We start from the raw sequence: 17,279 nt of genomic DNA, 5'->3' as shown, positions 1-17,279 counted from the left end.
CTGGTCAGACTACTGCTTGACCTTACTCCTAGAACCCACCTCACCCCTGCCCACTTTGACAACCTAGGATGGCTTAGAGTAGACGACAGAGTACAACAACTTGCAATGGGCCTGGTCTACAAGATACACTACACGACCAAGGTACCCATGTACATGTCAAAATACTTCCCAAAGGTCAGTGAATACCACGATCACAACACCAGAGGGAGCTCCACAAATCATGTTAAACCCAGATTCGGCTCAAATAAGGGACTAAACACGTTTCGCAATTATGCCACATCAATGTGGAACGCCCTACCCAAAGCTGTAAAGGAATGTGGATCACTACCCACTTTCAAAACCTCTCTCAAGGGACACCTACGGGAGACTGCAATTCAACACTGGCCCCTGTAAATATCCTAACCCAACCCCCTCCAATGTACAGTCATTTACCTAGTATGGTTTTGTCAATAGTTCAATGTACAATTGTGTTTGTTTGTACAGTGTCTCCCCCCCCCCCCCCTCAATGTACAGTGTTACTTGTTTATACAGTGTGCCCCCCGCCCCCCCCCCCCCAACCACCTCCAATGTAAATGACCCAGTATGGTTGTCAATATCCCAATGTACCCAACCCCCCCCACCCAACCTCCTCCAATGTACAGTTTCTACGTCAAATGTATATACTCCCTTTTCTTGACTCCTTCTGTATCACAAAAAGTACTGTATTTGCAAATCTGTTATGTCATAAATGTATAGATGTAGCAGTACTGACTATCTGTATGTCATGTATGTCATATATGTCTATATGAATTGAAAATGGGGGACCCTGATGGAAACAAGACAAACGTCTTTCTCAGGTCTGCATCCCCTTAACAATTGTATGTATTGAGCCGTACTGTATTGTACCCATTCTGCAATCTGTTAAATAAAGTTTTCATTCATTCATTCATTCAGGTAGCTTCGTGCCAACCTCCATCAGACTGCTGAACACCTAGGTCTGGTGGAGGCCGGACTGCCCAACAGGAACCAAAGAATATATTTTTTATGCCTATAGGTCGAGGCCGTTTAATATTTCAGAATTCTGTATTTTGCCTTTTACGCCCATTTTACCATCAGAAATAGTGTCTAATAAGTGGGAATGAATAAATGTCCACAATTTAATAAGATATAACAGTCCATTTAATGTTTTTAAGTGCTGCAACTCAGAAATACAGTTAAATTTTATACAATATGCTTCAAATAATATTGTGACAAAATAAAAATACACATTTCACGTGTAAACAAGATACAGCTAGCTACTTTTATCACAATGTCAGTAGCCTAGCTATATCTATTTATGCACCTTTAGTTTATTTAATTTATAAAGGACAGTGTGTAGGCCTACTGACAATCATTTGCAAATAGATGGGTGCACCAGATTTAGCAAGAAGCTATAATTTCCATAACGTTACATAGCTACTTAATCACAATAGTGTCAGTGATTAGCCTCGCCCTCTAGCTGTATCTATTGTGATCACCAGAGATCATCGTTAGAGAGCTGGTGTGTTTTGGGAAGCACAGTCCTTGTTCCTGACATGGCTTTTGAAGTGATCTTCGCACGTGTTTTTGCGGGTCCAGTCCCCACGGTATGTTGACAGAATTTGCAAAACACCTTATCGACTGAAGCATATAAATCATAGGATACTGCTCTGCTCTGAATTTAGGGCTTATTGCGGAATTTCTTAGCTTCTTGGCGACGTTAACACCGAAGCAGCCAGACGGCAGACGCTTGGTCACCGCTGTGTTGTGTGTAACACGCAGCGGTCCCCGCCTCCCCGGTCATGTTTGCTTTGCAACAAACGTTCCACCCAAAAACGGAATTTCAGTCCAGATTAGGCCAAATTCTGCAATATTCCACGTTCCATTTTTATTGGTAAATTCCGTGATTCCGTCCGCGATTCCGTGAACGTGGATTTCATATGGCTCTAGTCGAGGGCCTTGAAGCGGATTCGTGCCGCAATGGGGAGCCAGTGCAGGTCCCTAAGAAGTGGGGTGACATGGGCCGACTTCGGTAGGTTTGAGATGAGGCGGGCCTCTGCGTTCTGAATGAGTTGAAGAGGCTTGGTGGCAGTGGCCGGGAGGCCAGCGAGCAGTGCGTTGCAGTAGTCGAGGCGGGAGATGACTGTTGATTGGACGAGGAGTTGGGTGGCTTCTTTTGTCAGGAAGGGGCGGATCCTTCTGACGTTGCTCAGGAGGAATCTGCAGGTTCTGGTTGTCGCTGCGATGTGAGCAGAGAAGTTCAACTGGTTGTCGAGGACGACACCAAGGTTCTTGGCGGTCGGGGACGCGGTCACAGCTAGGGGTGCACCGATATATCGGTCGGGTATCGGTATCGGCCGATAAAGCTCAAATTTGCCGATGGCAGTGGCCGATAAATATCCGTCAATTTGTGTCGCGTCAATCTGGTCCACACGTTCAAACTTTGAAACAAGTTTCAGTCAAGCGACCTGCACAACCCCGCCCCCACACACACATGCTACTGCATCAAAGTTACTTATGATTAACAAAGGCATTCGTTTTGTGGCATTAACGTTATAGTGACACGTTCAATAACATCAGTGTTCTGAAGGATCAGATTAAACCGAATATATATATTTATTTATATATATTTAATTGTATTTGTATATCCCCTGATATCCCTTGTATATTCCTTGTACAATATGCACTGAATATCCCTTCTAGTCTACTGAACATCCCATAATAGTCTCCATTCTACCATTGGACGAGACCTTGGTGCCAGGTCGCCATACCCCTCAGACCAGGTTCAATCGTACCGCTCAACATGTATGGACAAGTCCTAGTTCCGCGTAGGAATATGTCTACCGCACCACTAATGGTACTATTTGTTCATAGTGCGTATATATACTGCGCTATTAAAGTAGAGCTTTCTTTTAGTCCAGTTCCTTACCCTCCAACAGAGCGACAGACGCAAAAGCCTCCCCGCGAACCACGTGTGGGCAGTAAGGCCAATTCGGCCCAGTATCGGCATTGAGACATCGTGTATATTAATATTTGAATAGTCATATTTGGCACTATATCGTCGAGTTGGACGTATTCTATTAAGCTAATAATAGTCTATTCATATATAGTGCCTCGTGCGGTAAGAGTTCTATAGTAATCAGCACCCCCATCGTTTCGGGCATCAGCTGGACGCTTATCCAGGGTGGTTGACCCCACGTGAAGCTGCACCCGAGGAGCTCCAGGCCAAAGAGCGAGTGGACCTGTATATTGGATTATTCTACCGACGACGGCTAGCCTTCCCCGGCTTGGATTATGCTTTGAGTACTTTGATTATTCTATGGATAAAGGCCAGCACTGCGGTGTGTTGGAAATACCCCCCCCGGAGAGGACGACAGGTGAGAAGACGCTCTACACGACGAGGTCGCCTCACGTCTCTCCATCGTGGACCGGAGGACGCCGGCCACAGAGAGTCCAACTGCTTTCATCTGTGGATCGAGGATCGCTGGGCACCGGGTCGCACGACTGTGGGCTCTCCCAGGATACCCTCGGCCAGACGGGATACAGCCAGACTCTATACCCCCCCCCCTCCAGCTGTCCTACAAGCAGTCGAAACCTTCCCCTAGTGTATCCAGCTATATAATCATTCAAGTATCATTGCTATTGTTCCCTAAATATTCCAGGTTGTATATTTGCTTCCTGCGCAATCAGAGATTGGACATTCGATATTGATCTACCTACGAATACTCATTTGCCATAAAAGTGCATACTATTTCAAATCATAAATGTAATTAAGTGATCGTTGTACATACCTTTTGCTATGTATTAAAACTCAAACTTTCGATTTGGTACATTTGTGTTGGATCCGTTTCATCAGGTGGGAGTGTTTATCATAATTATTTATACCTAGTACTGGGTGGCCAGAGTCTAAAGTACAAGAGGTAGTGGTAGTAAGTATCATATCTAACAATACAGTCAGGGAATTGTACCCCTCAGTTACAATCAGCATATTTACCCAACCATTATAGCATTGTTGTTGGTCATTCATATCTCAGTTCCTTCCTTTGCTCAGAGAGCCCGTACTCAATTGTACCCATTCTGCAATCTGTTAATAAAGTTTTCAATCTGACAAATGTATAGAAAAGCTTTTATTATAACATTCGTTGCAGTAAAATCATCATGCCTCGTTTGGTACTCTTGCGGAGCGCTGGTAGTCTACTCGTGGCCGGCGGGGAGCTAACGTTATTAGCTACGGTATGTTTGTTATTGATTCTCTCGTGTAAATCAATGGCGGACTTCCCGGAAGTAAAAAACGAATAAGCGCTTGCCGATTGGTGGTAAGAACAGCAGAGGCGGGTGCAAGCGGTGTGACGTAATTGGCAGAATCGACTGTCAATCAAAATTTTTCTGTTGCAGTCTACCTGCATTGCTTTGGTTGAGATAGATGGTGCTCTCTTATTAAAACTCATAAACAAATCTTGAGCAAGACAAGTTAGTCTGCTAGGTTATGAAAGCCAGTGACTTACTTGAAGTAAGTAAAGAGGCCTATGTTCATATCGGTGAGCACAATTTGTAACACAAAAAGAGAGACGTGTAGCCTATTTATTTATTTAATATTTTATTTATTCATTTGATTATTATTTCATTTGTTGCCATGCCTAAAATAATAGTCAAGCATAGGGCTAAAACATTTTTATAAACAATAATATAATCTTTTGTTATATCGTTATAATAAAAGCTTTTCTATACATTTGTCTGATTGATTGATTGAACACTTTATTAACAGATTGCAGAATGGGTACAATACAGTACAGCTCAATACAACAACAGTGGACTGGAGGATGAAGACCAGAAAAAGACTTTGGGCTTTTTTACATAAGGGTCCTCCATTTTCAATTAATCAAAACATTTAGAGACATACAAATATACAGTAGTTTCATTTAAAAAATCGGTATCGGTTTCGGCCGATTGTGTTAGTTGAACTATCGGTATCGGCGGCAAATGTTCATATGGGTGCATCCCTAGTCACAGCTGCATTCTTCACTGTGATGAAAGGTGAGTCAGGGGGGAGGATTTGGCCGGCAGGTGGAGCAGTTCTGTTTAGCTTCTAGTTTGAGGTTGTTGGTCGTCATCCAGGCGGAGATGTCAGACAGACGGGCCGAGATCCGCTCGGAGACGTGGATATCTGAGGGAGGGAAGGAGAGGAAGAGTTGAGTTTCATCGACATAACAATGATACGAGAAGCCATGAGACGTGATAATGTTACCCAGTGATTTAGTGTAGAGGGAGAAGAGAAGGGGTCCTAGGACTAAGCCCTGGGCGATAAAACGATAACGATAACTATCGCGATAAATTATTTCCTCGAAATAAACATGAAACGTGGTCGCAAAGTTTCGATATATCGATTTTCCAAGCTTGGATATGAGCACACGCACTAACAACCAATCAGTGAAGGAGATGGCCGACAGCGGAAGGAGACCTCTGGGTAGAGAGGTAGGACTCAAGTAGTAAACAAGGCTGGCTAGGATAATTAGCTTGCACGGCGCTATTTTATAGTTTGTGCCGAGTGGGTGTGTGGCGTGAATTCTGAGGCCACGGTTATAGTAGTGTGGGGTATACGGTGGACGTCGTTGCAATGTATTGGGGCGGAACGGAGTATTTTAGGGTCATATTTAGTACATAGTCATGGGATACACTGCTCGCTCTGGCTAACTGCTAACGTGCGCGGACTGATGACGACATCAACTCGAGACATTCGCAGCAGCAAAACAAGTCTATTAATAGCCCGTCCATCGGCGCCGGGCATAAGAAGTTAATTAAACTTGACAGACATTATATCAACGATAATTATCGATATCGAGTTATATGAAAATAATGTTGTAATTTTATTGCGATAACGTTTTTGGCCATATCGCCCAGCCCTAATATATATTATTATATATTATCGGAGCTATCAATAATGTTATCGGGTTTATCGGGATGACGTCATAATTGCTGATATCGGCCCGATAATTATCGTGCATCCCTACTTAAAATGTATTATATATTATAGAATAGAATAGAAATACGTTTATTTATCCCGTAGGGAATTTGACACTGCAAATCGCTCAACATTTAAACATTTAGACAGGACGGGTCACAAATTAGAATAATAACACAAATCAAATCAAGTTGCCTAGGATAAGAGTAGAGTAAAATAGGATAAAATGAAATGAAATAAAATATACAGAAATAAATACAGTAAGAATATACTGAGCATGGGGTAAACAATTTGGTCAATATAATTTAAATCTAACTAAATGAAATATGAAATAATATATATTATATATTCACAGTGTCACAATGTGCAGTGCTTCAGGTAGTGTATTGTCCTCCTTGGGTTCCAATAAGTCCTAGATCTATGTCTGGCAGCTGTCGCTGCCCCCTGTTGTGGAGCCTGGAGGCCGCTAGTCGCGGCCTCCTGCCCCTATTGAGCTATCAATAATGTTATCGGGTTTATCGGGATGACGTCATAATTGCTGATATCAGCCCGATAATTATCATGCATCCCTACTTAAAATAGACTCCCCCTTCCACCTGATGGACATATATCACCTGTACTACTATTATTTATTATTTATTTACACATAGAACTGCTCCACATGGATTTTAATATATGCTTTAAGTAGGGCTGGGCGATATGACCAAAAACGTTATCGCGATAAAATTATAAAATTATTTTCATATAATTCTATATCGATAATTATCGTCGATATAATGTCTGTCAAGTTTAATTAACTTCTAATATGCTGCTGCGAATGTCTCAAGTCATCATGTCGTCATCAGTCCTCGTACGTTAGCAGTTAGCCGACAAGCGGAGTATCTCATGACAATAAATATGACACTAAAATACTCTCTTCCGCCACAATATATTGAAACGACGTCCACTCCCACACTACTATAAACGTGGCCTCAGAATTCAAAACACACACATACTCGGCACGTAAATATATAAAACAGTGCCGTGCAAGCTAGTTAACCTAGCCAGCCTGTTGCTTCTACGCGGTGTATTCCATGACAATGTGCTAAATATCACACTAAAATACTCTCTTCCGCCACAATATATTGAAACGACTTCCACTGTATACCCCCACTACTATAAACGTGGCCTCAGAATTCACCACACATACTCGGCATGTAAATATATAAAACAATGCCGTGCAAGCTAATTAGCCTAGCAAGCCTTGTTGTTGAGTAGGGCTGCAACTAATGACTAATTTGGTAGTCGACTAATCTGCCGATTATTTTTTCGATTAGTCGACCTTTTTTTTTTTTTTTTTTATTACCTATCTTTGTGAAAGTGGCTTCTCAGCTCTGGTCCAGCTGAATACAGAGCAGAGGAACAGATTGGACATTGAGCATGACCTCAGAGTTGCTTGTCTACCATCACCCCAGACTTTGAGACTCTTGTCAGGACCAAACAACAACATCATAACATGATGATCCCATAGCAAATTAAAATAATGACTCATGAAACATTTGAATTTGGATCTTTAAGCCACTTTAAATGAAAATGTATTTGAAGAACAATACAGCAATCACTCATAACAAGATAAATAAATTAAATAATACAAATTAAAGTGGAAGTGTACTTTAAATAACTTTTGTTTGCTGTGTGTGAGAGGAGTCCGTGTGTGTGTGTATGTGTGTGTCTTACTCTGATCGCTGTGTGAGTGAGAGGCAGGGTTAGAAATAAAAAAAAAAAAAATCAAGGGCTTTTTTTGCCCCCCTTAATTGCTTTTCGGGGGCTTTTTTTTGTATTTCACAACATTTTTATAATGAAAATTAACATAAAGATTATAAAACATTGTTGACACTTTTTTTACAGTCTTCGTCCCTATGTTTGATAACGTAATGTTAATGTCTCCATATATAGGGCTCTACGCTAACCTTTTTCCCAAGGAGCACATGTGCTCCTAAATAAAATGTTAATAAATAAAATCTAAATACAAATTTAGGAGCACACAGAAATTTAGGAGCACAGTGACAATTGTTCAAGTAACACACACACGCACACGATGTGTGACATCATGGCTTGGTTTCATGTTTTGAGGTACCTTCAATTATCTGTAAATAATACATACATACTCTATCTAAATAGATTAAATATTATTGTCCCTGAGTGAGGGCAAGTTGTGTTGTTGTCTTGATATAATAACCGGTTGCCTCTGGATCAACGAATGTCTAATATTGAATAATATTATTAGATATTTTATTTTTAACATCCCTAATTCCAACAGTCAAGAAGCTTGTTTCAAATTGATGAAAAACCCCACACACGCAACGTTTGTGAGTATAGGCTCTGGCCAGATCGATCAATGAAATACGTTGCGCGCTCAGCGCTGTGGAATGAAGGAAATGCGCATCGGGATCGGATTTGGATGTTATTCTTTTGGAGTTGTGTTACAAATGGAATGGTCTTTCCCCGCCGAACACAAGTTACTTAACGTTACACAGAACACAGGTCGCGCTATGCAGATGCTTAGCTTGCTAACGTTAAGATAGCAGTGTAATGCTTGATGAGAGCAGAGCGCTCTCTCTGTGTTCGCAGGAATCGCAGCACCTCAAGTGCCTGTAACACGCAGCGGGCCCCGCCTCCCTCCTCCTTGGAACAAACATTCCACCCAAAAACTGAATTTCAGTCCAGTTTCAATCTGAACTATTAACAGCGGAGCTGTTTTGTAATCTTCACAATCACTCGTCTGTCTCGCACACTGCAAGTAAATGATTTTTCCGGTTTGCACACACACATATTATTAGGGGCAATACGAGGGAAATGCTCGCACTGTAGAGCATATATATAATTATATATATAATTAGTAAACTGTCTGGGGCTTTTTTTGCCCCCCTTAACTGATGTTCGAGGGCATTTGGTAAATTTTCGAGGGCATTTTGCCCCAAGCCCCCGTTAATTTCGAACCCTGGTGAGAGGAGTGTGTGTACTGTGTAATTTGTGTGTGTGTCTTACTCTGATCGCTGTGTGAGTGAGAGGTGTGTACTGTGTAATTTGTGTATGTGTGTGTGTCTTACTCTGATCGCTGTGTGTGAGTGAGAGGAGTGTGAATGTGTCTGTGTCTTACTCTGATCACTGTGTGTGAGTGAGAGGAGTGTGAATGTGTGTGTGTCTTACTCTGATCGCTGTGTGTGAGAGAGAGGAGTGTGAATGTGTGTGTGTCTTACTCTGATCGCTGTGTGTGAGTGAGAGGAGTGTGTATGTGTGTGTGTCTTACTCTGATCGCTGTGTGTGAGAGAGAGGAGTGTGAATGTGTGTGTGTCTTACTCTGATCGCTGTGTGTGAGTGAGAGGAGTGTGTATGTGTGTGTGTCTTACTCTGATCGCTGTGTGTGAGTGAGAGGAGTGTATGTGTGTGTCTTACTCTGATCGCTGTGTGTGAGTGAGAGGAGTGCGTGTGTAATGTATTGTGTGTCTAGTCTGATCATCATCTCCTGCAGGGGAACAATGTTTTCAATGTCCAAAATTTGCTATGGGATCATCATGTTATGATGTTGTCTGGAACCCTGAGAAGCCACTCTCACAAAGATAGGTAGTGCACAAAAAAAAAAAAAAAAAATTAAATAAAGTTTTTTTTTTTTTTTTTTTTAATGACTAATCGACGCAACAATTTCTTGTCGACGATTTTTTATAATCGACGTCGTCGATTATGTCGACTAATCGTTGCAGCCCTATTGTTGAGTGAGTCCTACCGCTCCGCTCTGGGTCTCCTTCCGGGTCTCCGTCGCTCTCGGCCATCTCCTTCACTGATTGGTTGTTAGCTGTTGTGCGTAGCACGTCATCACGTAAGGTTGGTTGTTGTTAGTGAGTGTGCTGAGCCGAGGCTGAACGGAGCCAAGCTTGGAAAATCGATATATCGAAACTTTGCGACCACGTTTCATGTTTATTTCGAGGAAATAATTTATCGTGATCGTTTTATCGCCCCGGGCCTAGCTTTAAGTACTGTAGTTTTAATGTAGTTGGTGTTTTTTTTATATAGTGGTCTTTTTACTGTTTTAACAAAGCTTGTGTTTTTATAGTAGTGAGTGTATGTATTGTGACTGTATGTTTGTATTTTAACCACTGCACAAATGAAGTTCCGAAAGGAAAATAAAGTAAGTTGAAGTTGAATCTGTCAGTGCCGAGTCCGACCTCATCTTAAATAACAAAGGCATTGCTTGTTGTAGTTGACAAAGAGAGCAGGGCGACCATATTGCGACCATATTGCAAAAGCACACATAAAAATGTGTGCGAACCTGCAAAATCAAGTACTCACACGGCGTGCGAGTGGGGCCGGCGAGTGCAGAGTACAGCCTCATTTGTCCTTTTTTTTTCTCCGCTACGAGAATCGTTAAACTACAAGTCCCACAGTTCACAGCCGCATAAACGTTCCAATCACAGTAGAGTTTCCTGTGGTCACGCGACTGGAAACTGAAAGTAACGATCAGCGTCACTGTCTGAGTCAGACAATACAGCCATGTCGAAGCCCATTCACTTTTATTTTGCGCGAAAGATACCGGAGAATGAGAAGTCAGGCGAGGCAGCTCATGTTACAGAGGTGATGGTTAACGTTAACGTTAACCAAGATACTGACGCTAGCCAGCATGCTAGCGAAGTTGGCCAAGCTAGCAAGGCTACACCCACTGTAGCACCCAATGTAGCCACTGTAGCTAGCGAAGCTACACCCACTGGAGCCGGAGGGAAGACATACAAATTTAACGTGAATTGGCTAAACATTTTCCCATGGCTAGAGTTCGAAAACAATGTCATGTTTTGTAAATATTGCAAAGTAGGATCGATGCATTGCGATGCATTGTTACACCCCTACAACTGGCCCACTGTGTATGTGTGTACAGCTAACTTGGCTAGCGTTATCAACCGCAGAGGTGGGCAATGGGTCCAGCTGCAGCGCCGGACGGCCAGAGTGCAAGCGGTGTGACGTCGTAATTGGCAGAATCGACTGTCAATCAATGGTCTACCTGACACGCAAACTCATAAACAATGTTTCTGTACTGGAGGTGTACAGTATTTCAATAGGCAACCCTGAAAGGATTATTTTTCTAGAAGAGCAACACTAGCTCCCCCCTCTACTGATGGCCCTGGTTGTAAAGCCAGTGTCTCCTTTTTGTTCAATGTCACTGCCTTTCTTATTAGGCCTAGTTGTTGGCTACAACTTTGCCACAGTAGGCATTAATCACTTAATTAATCGTTCAAATGTCTGTGTCCCATTCCCGTTTGCACACAGTGGGCCAGTGACTTTGGTGGTATGTGCTATTGCACAGATGTGTCCCGTTCCCGTTTGCACGCACAGTACAAATATACATTTATAAAAAAAAAAAAAAAAACTCTGTTACTTTAAATATTTTCACTGTGCTCCTAAATATTTTTGGGTGCTCCTAAATTTCTTTGTGTGCTCCTACATTTTTTCATTTAGGAGCACCTGTGCCCCTAGTGAAAAAGGTTAGCGTAGAGCCCTGGAGAGGCAGTTAATGAGGCGTATGACGTTCGTTGCATTGTATCTGGCATTGCAAGATACATTTAAAAAAAAAAAAATTATATATATATTCGAATTTTATTTTCCCATTCGAATCCCATGCCCACCGAACGAGGCTTCGAAGTATTTAAGACAGGCCTAAACTAATTTAAATCTTTGATTTTTAATTCAAAAGATGTAATAATTAAATTATTTCTTTTGTTTTTTCAGCAATTCTTTGTCGTTGCCGCCATCTTTAGTGTTACAGCCCCTCACACTCCAGTTCTCAGGCTGCAGCTGGTTTGAAAGTAAACAGGCTTCTCTGCTGGCTGTGGCTCCAGGGGAGTTTTGACACCACAACATCAGTAAGTACAATTATTTATTTGATTGTTTCCATGTCTCTCTTATTTTCTGTCTAAATATGCTGTCTAATATTGAATCTGTTGTTTATTTCTCTTCAATATATGTAAGATAAGATAATCCTTTATTGATCCCCTAGGGGAAATTCAGGTGGGGGGGGGGGGGGGGGGGGTACAGGGTGGGGGATGCATAGATTCACAGTACAGTACAATATAGTAATGTAATAATAATAATAATAAAGTACTATAAAAAGTAATAAATAAAGTAATATAAAATGGTAATATAAAGGTACAAACACAAGAGAGACCAGTGTTATGAGTCTCTAGCGCAAAGAATCAAGATAGAACCAAGGTAGTCGTTGAGTCTCTAGTTCTCATGTCCCGAGTTGAGACAGTGATAACTCTGCAGCAGAACCGGCCGCCCGAGCCCTTGGTTGTGGAGCCTGATGGCTGCCGGGATAAAGGACCGGCCCAGGCGGTTTGTGGTGTGTCGGGGGGGGGGGGGGTGGTGTGTGTGTGTGAGTGTCTTAGGCTGAACCTGCTCTTCATTCTGGGCCGCTCCTCGTAGAGGGGGTGAGAGGGGTTCTCCAAGATGGCTTCTAGCTTTTTCCTCATCCTCCTGTCAGCCACCACCTCTAGGTTATCCAGCTCACCACCCACTACTGAGCTAGCCTTCTTCACCAGCTTGGTCAGCTTGCTGGAGTCCCTCGAGTTGATGTTGCCCCCCCAGCACACCACAGCAAAAAAGAGGACGCTGGCTACAACCGACTGGTAGAACGATGGCAGCAGTCGGCTGCACACGTCGAACGACCTGAGCCTTCCCAGGAAGAACAGCCTACTCTGTCCCTTCCTGTAGAGGGCCTCAGTGTTGTCCGACTTGTCCAGATTCTTGTTCATGTGAACTCCAAGAAACTTCGGACCTGGTCATTAGTGATAATCAGCGGGGGAGGGGGGGGTGCGCCTGTCATCGCTGGTGGCGGTGGGCGGTGGTGGGGTGGTGCGCCTGTCATCGCTAGTGGGCGTTGGGGGGTGGGGCACACTGGTGCGGATGGGTGGGGGGGGTTTGTCAGGTCAAATCGGTTGAAAAACCGGTTCAGCTCATTTGCACGTTCAAGGGGCCCCTCCACGGCCGTGCTCTGTTGTCGGAAGCCTGTTATTTTCCTGACCCCTCCCCACACCTCTCTAGCGTTGTTTGCCTGTAGTTGGCCCTCCAGCTTGTCCTTATTGATGTGCCTGGCGGCTCAGAGTTCTTTTTTGAGCTCCTTCTGTACAATCTTGGCCCCCTCAGTGTCCCCAGCCATGAAGGCTCTCTTCTTCCTGTTCAGGAGGTATTTGATGTCCCTATTGATCCAGGGTTTGTTATTAGGAAAGCAGCGTACCTTCTTAGTGGGTACGATGCTCTCCTCACAGAACCTGATATAATCAGTTCTACATTCGGTGAGTCCATTGATGTCCTCACCGTGGGTCCGTTGGAACAGGTCAGTCTGTGGAGCTGAAGCCCTCCCTTAGCTCTTCCTCAACATCCTCCGACCACTGTGGGACAAGCCTAGTTGTTGCTGGCTGTCGTTTGATCACAGGCTTATATATTGGATCAAGTCTGACCAGGTTGTGATCTGAGCTGCCAAGCGGGGGGAGGGCAGTGTGGCCGTATGCTTCCTTGATATTTGCATACAGTAAGTCCAGGGTCTTGTTGTCTCTTGATTTGCAAGTGACATACTGCGTGAAATTGGTCAGGGATCTGGATATCCTGACATGGTTGAAGTCTCCGTTTATAATGATGAATGCCTCGGGGTGTTTTGTCTGTAACCCCGCGACAGTGGAGTGGATGACGTCACACGCCTGCGCCGCCGCTGCACTGGGTGGGATGTAAGCGGTGACTGAGATAACGTGTGAAGATTCCCTTGGTAGGTAATCGGGTCTCATACTCAGGGCCAACAGCTCAATGTCCGGAGAACATATACGTTCTTTAACCGTTATATGACCGGGGTTACACCGCTCTGTTTATTCCTGTCAGCTCGCACCACGGTGAACCCTGTTGTTCCACGCTGCTGTCCGGGATGTTGTCGTTCAGCCAGCACTCCGTGAAGCACAATAAACTAGCTTCTCTGTATTCCTGCTGGTTATTAACCAGGGCTGAGAGCTCATCTATTTAGTTGACCAGCGCCCGCACGTTACCCATAACAACGGAGGGCAGGTAAGGCTTGAATCTTCTCTCCTCCCTTGTCTTCCTCTCCTTTACGGTCACACCAGCTCTATTGCCCCGTCTGCGAATCCTCATTTCTTTAGGTAAATTTCTCTGTGGCTCTATCCTTGAAACAGAGTAGCTCCTCTCTCGAATACACAACAGTGTTGCTGGCTCTGTTGTCGTTGGCAACAACAACAACAACAATATCGTTGGCGTCGTCTTGTTGTTCCATTTTGTGGCTAGACCTAACTTAAACTAACTCTTAGCTGTCTAACTTCATGGAAGTGTTGAGCCTAAACAAACCAAGTACTGTTACAAAATGTAAGTATCGAAAAAATAAAGAGTATAATCAAAGATAAATGAGTTAAAAAAAAGGTAACGATGGGGAGAGGGGAGGAGCTGCTCTAACAGGCTGCCACTCTCTCCAGGCGCCATGACAACGTAGATGTATGATGTATATGTACAGGTATATTTGTACAGTAACAACCACAATGACAAATTGCAGATAACTGTCCATGCAGTTTTCAATATCCATCCATGGAGCAGATTCACTTTCAAAGGTAGAATCTGTAATGCCACCAAACAGTGACCTCTAGGTAACGGAGCCCTGCTTGATACTGCACTGCCCATTTAATGCTCTAAAAATAAAAGATCTCCCCAAAGCGCTGGTTCTAGGACCTGGCAATTCAAGCTGCCCACTACTGGAACCTCTAGTGTAATGCTCGTGCACAGTATTACTAAAAACAATCTGATTATGTATAAAAACATAATTGCTGGACACACCTCAGGCTCTGTCAAGAAACTCACACTGTAATAAGTTACTAAACTCCAACCCACACATCAGACCAAAACTAAATATATAAACAATACGGAATTACAGATCTGAAATCTTCAATGCAATGTTTCTCTCTATTCCAGATACAATTGTTCCCCAACAACAAATACAATAATGGCTGAGTCAAGGCCTCACTGCTGTGACCAATGTGGAAGTAGCTTCAGTCAGTCTGGACACTTAAAGACACACCAACGTATTCATACAGGAGAGAAGCCGTACCACTGTGACCAATGTGGGAAGAGCTTCAGTCGCTCTGGACACTTAAAGACACACCAGCGCATTCATACAGGAGAGAAGCCGTACCACTGTGACCAATGTGGGGAAGACTTCAGTCAGTCTGGAGACTTAAAGAAACACCAGCGTATTCATACAGGAGAGAAGCCCTACCACTGTGACCAATGTGGGGAAGACTTCAGTCGCTCTGGAACCTTAAAGAGACACCAGCATAGTCATACAGGAGAGAAGCCCTACCACTGTGACCAATGTGGGAAGAGCTTCAGTCAGTCTGGAGACTTAAAGACACACCAGCGTATTCATACAGGAGAGAAGCCGTACCACTGTGACCAATGTGGGAAGAGCTTCAGTGAGTCTGGACACTTAAAGAGACACCAGCGTATTCATACAGGAGAGAAGCCCTACCACTGTGACCAATGTGGGAAGAGCTTCAGTCAGTATGGAGACTTAAAGTCACACCAGCGTATTCATACAGGAGAGAAGCCCTACCACTGTGACCAATGTGGGAAGAGCTTCAGAGAGTCTGGACACTTAAAGACACACCAGCGTATTCATACAGGAGAGAAGCCCTACCACTGTGACCAGTGTGGGAAGAGCTTCAGAAACGTTGGTAACTTAAAGACGCACCAGAACATTCATACAGGAGAGAAGATCTATCCCTGTGACAAGTGTGGGAAGAGCTTCAGAAACGTTGGTAACTTAAAGACGCACCAGCGTACTCATACAGGAGAGAAGCCAATGTGAGAAGAGCTTCAGTACATCTGGACACTTAAAGAGACACCAGAACATTCATTCTTGAGAGAAGCACTATCCCGTTGACCAGTGTGGGAAGAGCTTTGTTCACTCTGGAAACTTAAACAAAAAATCAACAGCGCATTCATACTGGACATAAATCAAACATTCCTGTGTCTATTGTATAAACCTATGCATTTAATTTTGTTTTATCTGTAAATAATCTCATAATTGCATGACTATTATGCTGTCAGAACAGTGGTATGTTTGTAGATTGAATATTTAATGTTCTCTTGGCCATTTTCATGTTTAACATCCAGGAAATGCATAAAAGAACATTGTATATACTTTATTTGAAATCTAGTAATCCATTCATGAAATTGGTATTTTCTGTTTTGTTCTCTAGTTATGTTTATACATGATACAATGATCACTTTAGTGAGACAAAACAAGGCTTTTGCTTTGGGAGAAAGAGAGGCAATACTTTATTTACAATGGCTCCTTGCTGCCCTCTACTTGTCTGAAAATTATTATTGCAGCTTTCATATTATTTTGTAATGCACATTTCAAGAGGTTAATGCATGTACATATCCAACATTGATTTTTTTTTGGATTTGTCAATAGTTCGATTACATTTTTTTTAAAGGAACATTTCTTCCATTTGAAATGTTATTTTAAAGGTGCACTATGCAGTTTCTGAGAAAGTGTTTTTTGTTTGCAGAGCCTGCAAAATACATTTACTGTTTTTCTTCTCTCTTTTTTGATCTATTTTTTCTCCCCATTTTCCCATTTTTTTATTTTATTAAAAAAAAATCTCCCATCCCAATTGAGTCGTTATGCCAATTCCCTTCCTGGTCGTTGCATGCCTTTGCCCCCTACTGTCGGCTTGGGGAGGGTGAATACTACCACATGTCTTCCTCCGATACATGTGGAGTCAGCCAGCCGCTTTTCACCCGACAGCGAGGACTCTCACCGGGGGAGTGTAACGCGTGGGAGGATCACCCTATCTACCCCAGATCCCTTCCCTGCTGAACAGGCACCCCGACCGACCAGTAGGAGTCGCTGTTTACAACGGCCAGGACACATACCCCACCGGCTTCCCACCCGCTAACACTGCCAATTGTGTTAGTAGGGACGACTGACCAAGCCAGAGGTACCGCTGACAGCTGGATTCGATCCCAGAGTCTCTTATGTTACTCAAAATATGATGCTTATCATGAGAGAGGCCCTACCACTGTGACCAATGTGGGAATGGCTTCAGTCACTCTGGAAATGGTTCAAATGTACAGTATTTTTCAGACCATGTCATCAGAGGCCAGTCTTATTATTCCATCATTTATTTTTGTTGGACCATGCTTTACCTCTGTCTATTTGATGACTGTATGCAAATAAAAAAGTATTACATCAATACTGTCCTGTCAGTGTTATTTTTAGATTAAGTATTTAACATTCTCT

The 17,279-nt window shown here is 43.1% G+C and overlaps 1 long non-coding RNA gene across 1 annotated transcript in view; it reads left to right on the top strand.

The window, feature by feature from the left end:
• LOC311239610 overlaps positions 1-15,151 on the top strand; it is a 67,005-nt gene extending 51,854 nt beyond the window's left edge. Inside the window, exons 2-3 of the long non-coding RNA XR_014620437.1 lie at positions 11,711-11,844; positions 14,942-15,151. This is a non-coding gene — a long non-coding RNA (uncharacterized lncRNA). The remainder of the gene's footprint in view (positions 1-11,710; positions 11,845-14,941) is intronic.
• Positions 15,152-17,279: the final 2,128 nt, after the last annotated feature.

The sequence above is a fragment of the Notolepis coatsorum genome (assembly GCF_963971535.1).
Source record: "Notolepis coatsorum genome assembly, chromosome: 13".
NCBI classification, from domain to species: Eukaryota; Metazoa; Chordata; class Actinopteri; order Aulopiformes; family Paralepididae; genus Notolepis; species Notolepis coatsorum.
The sequence above is the reverse complement of the archived record's forward strand: the minus strand, read 5'-3'. Positions and strand labels throughout refer to the sequence as shown.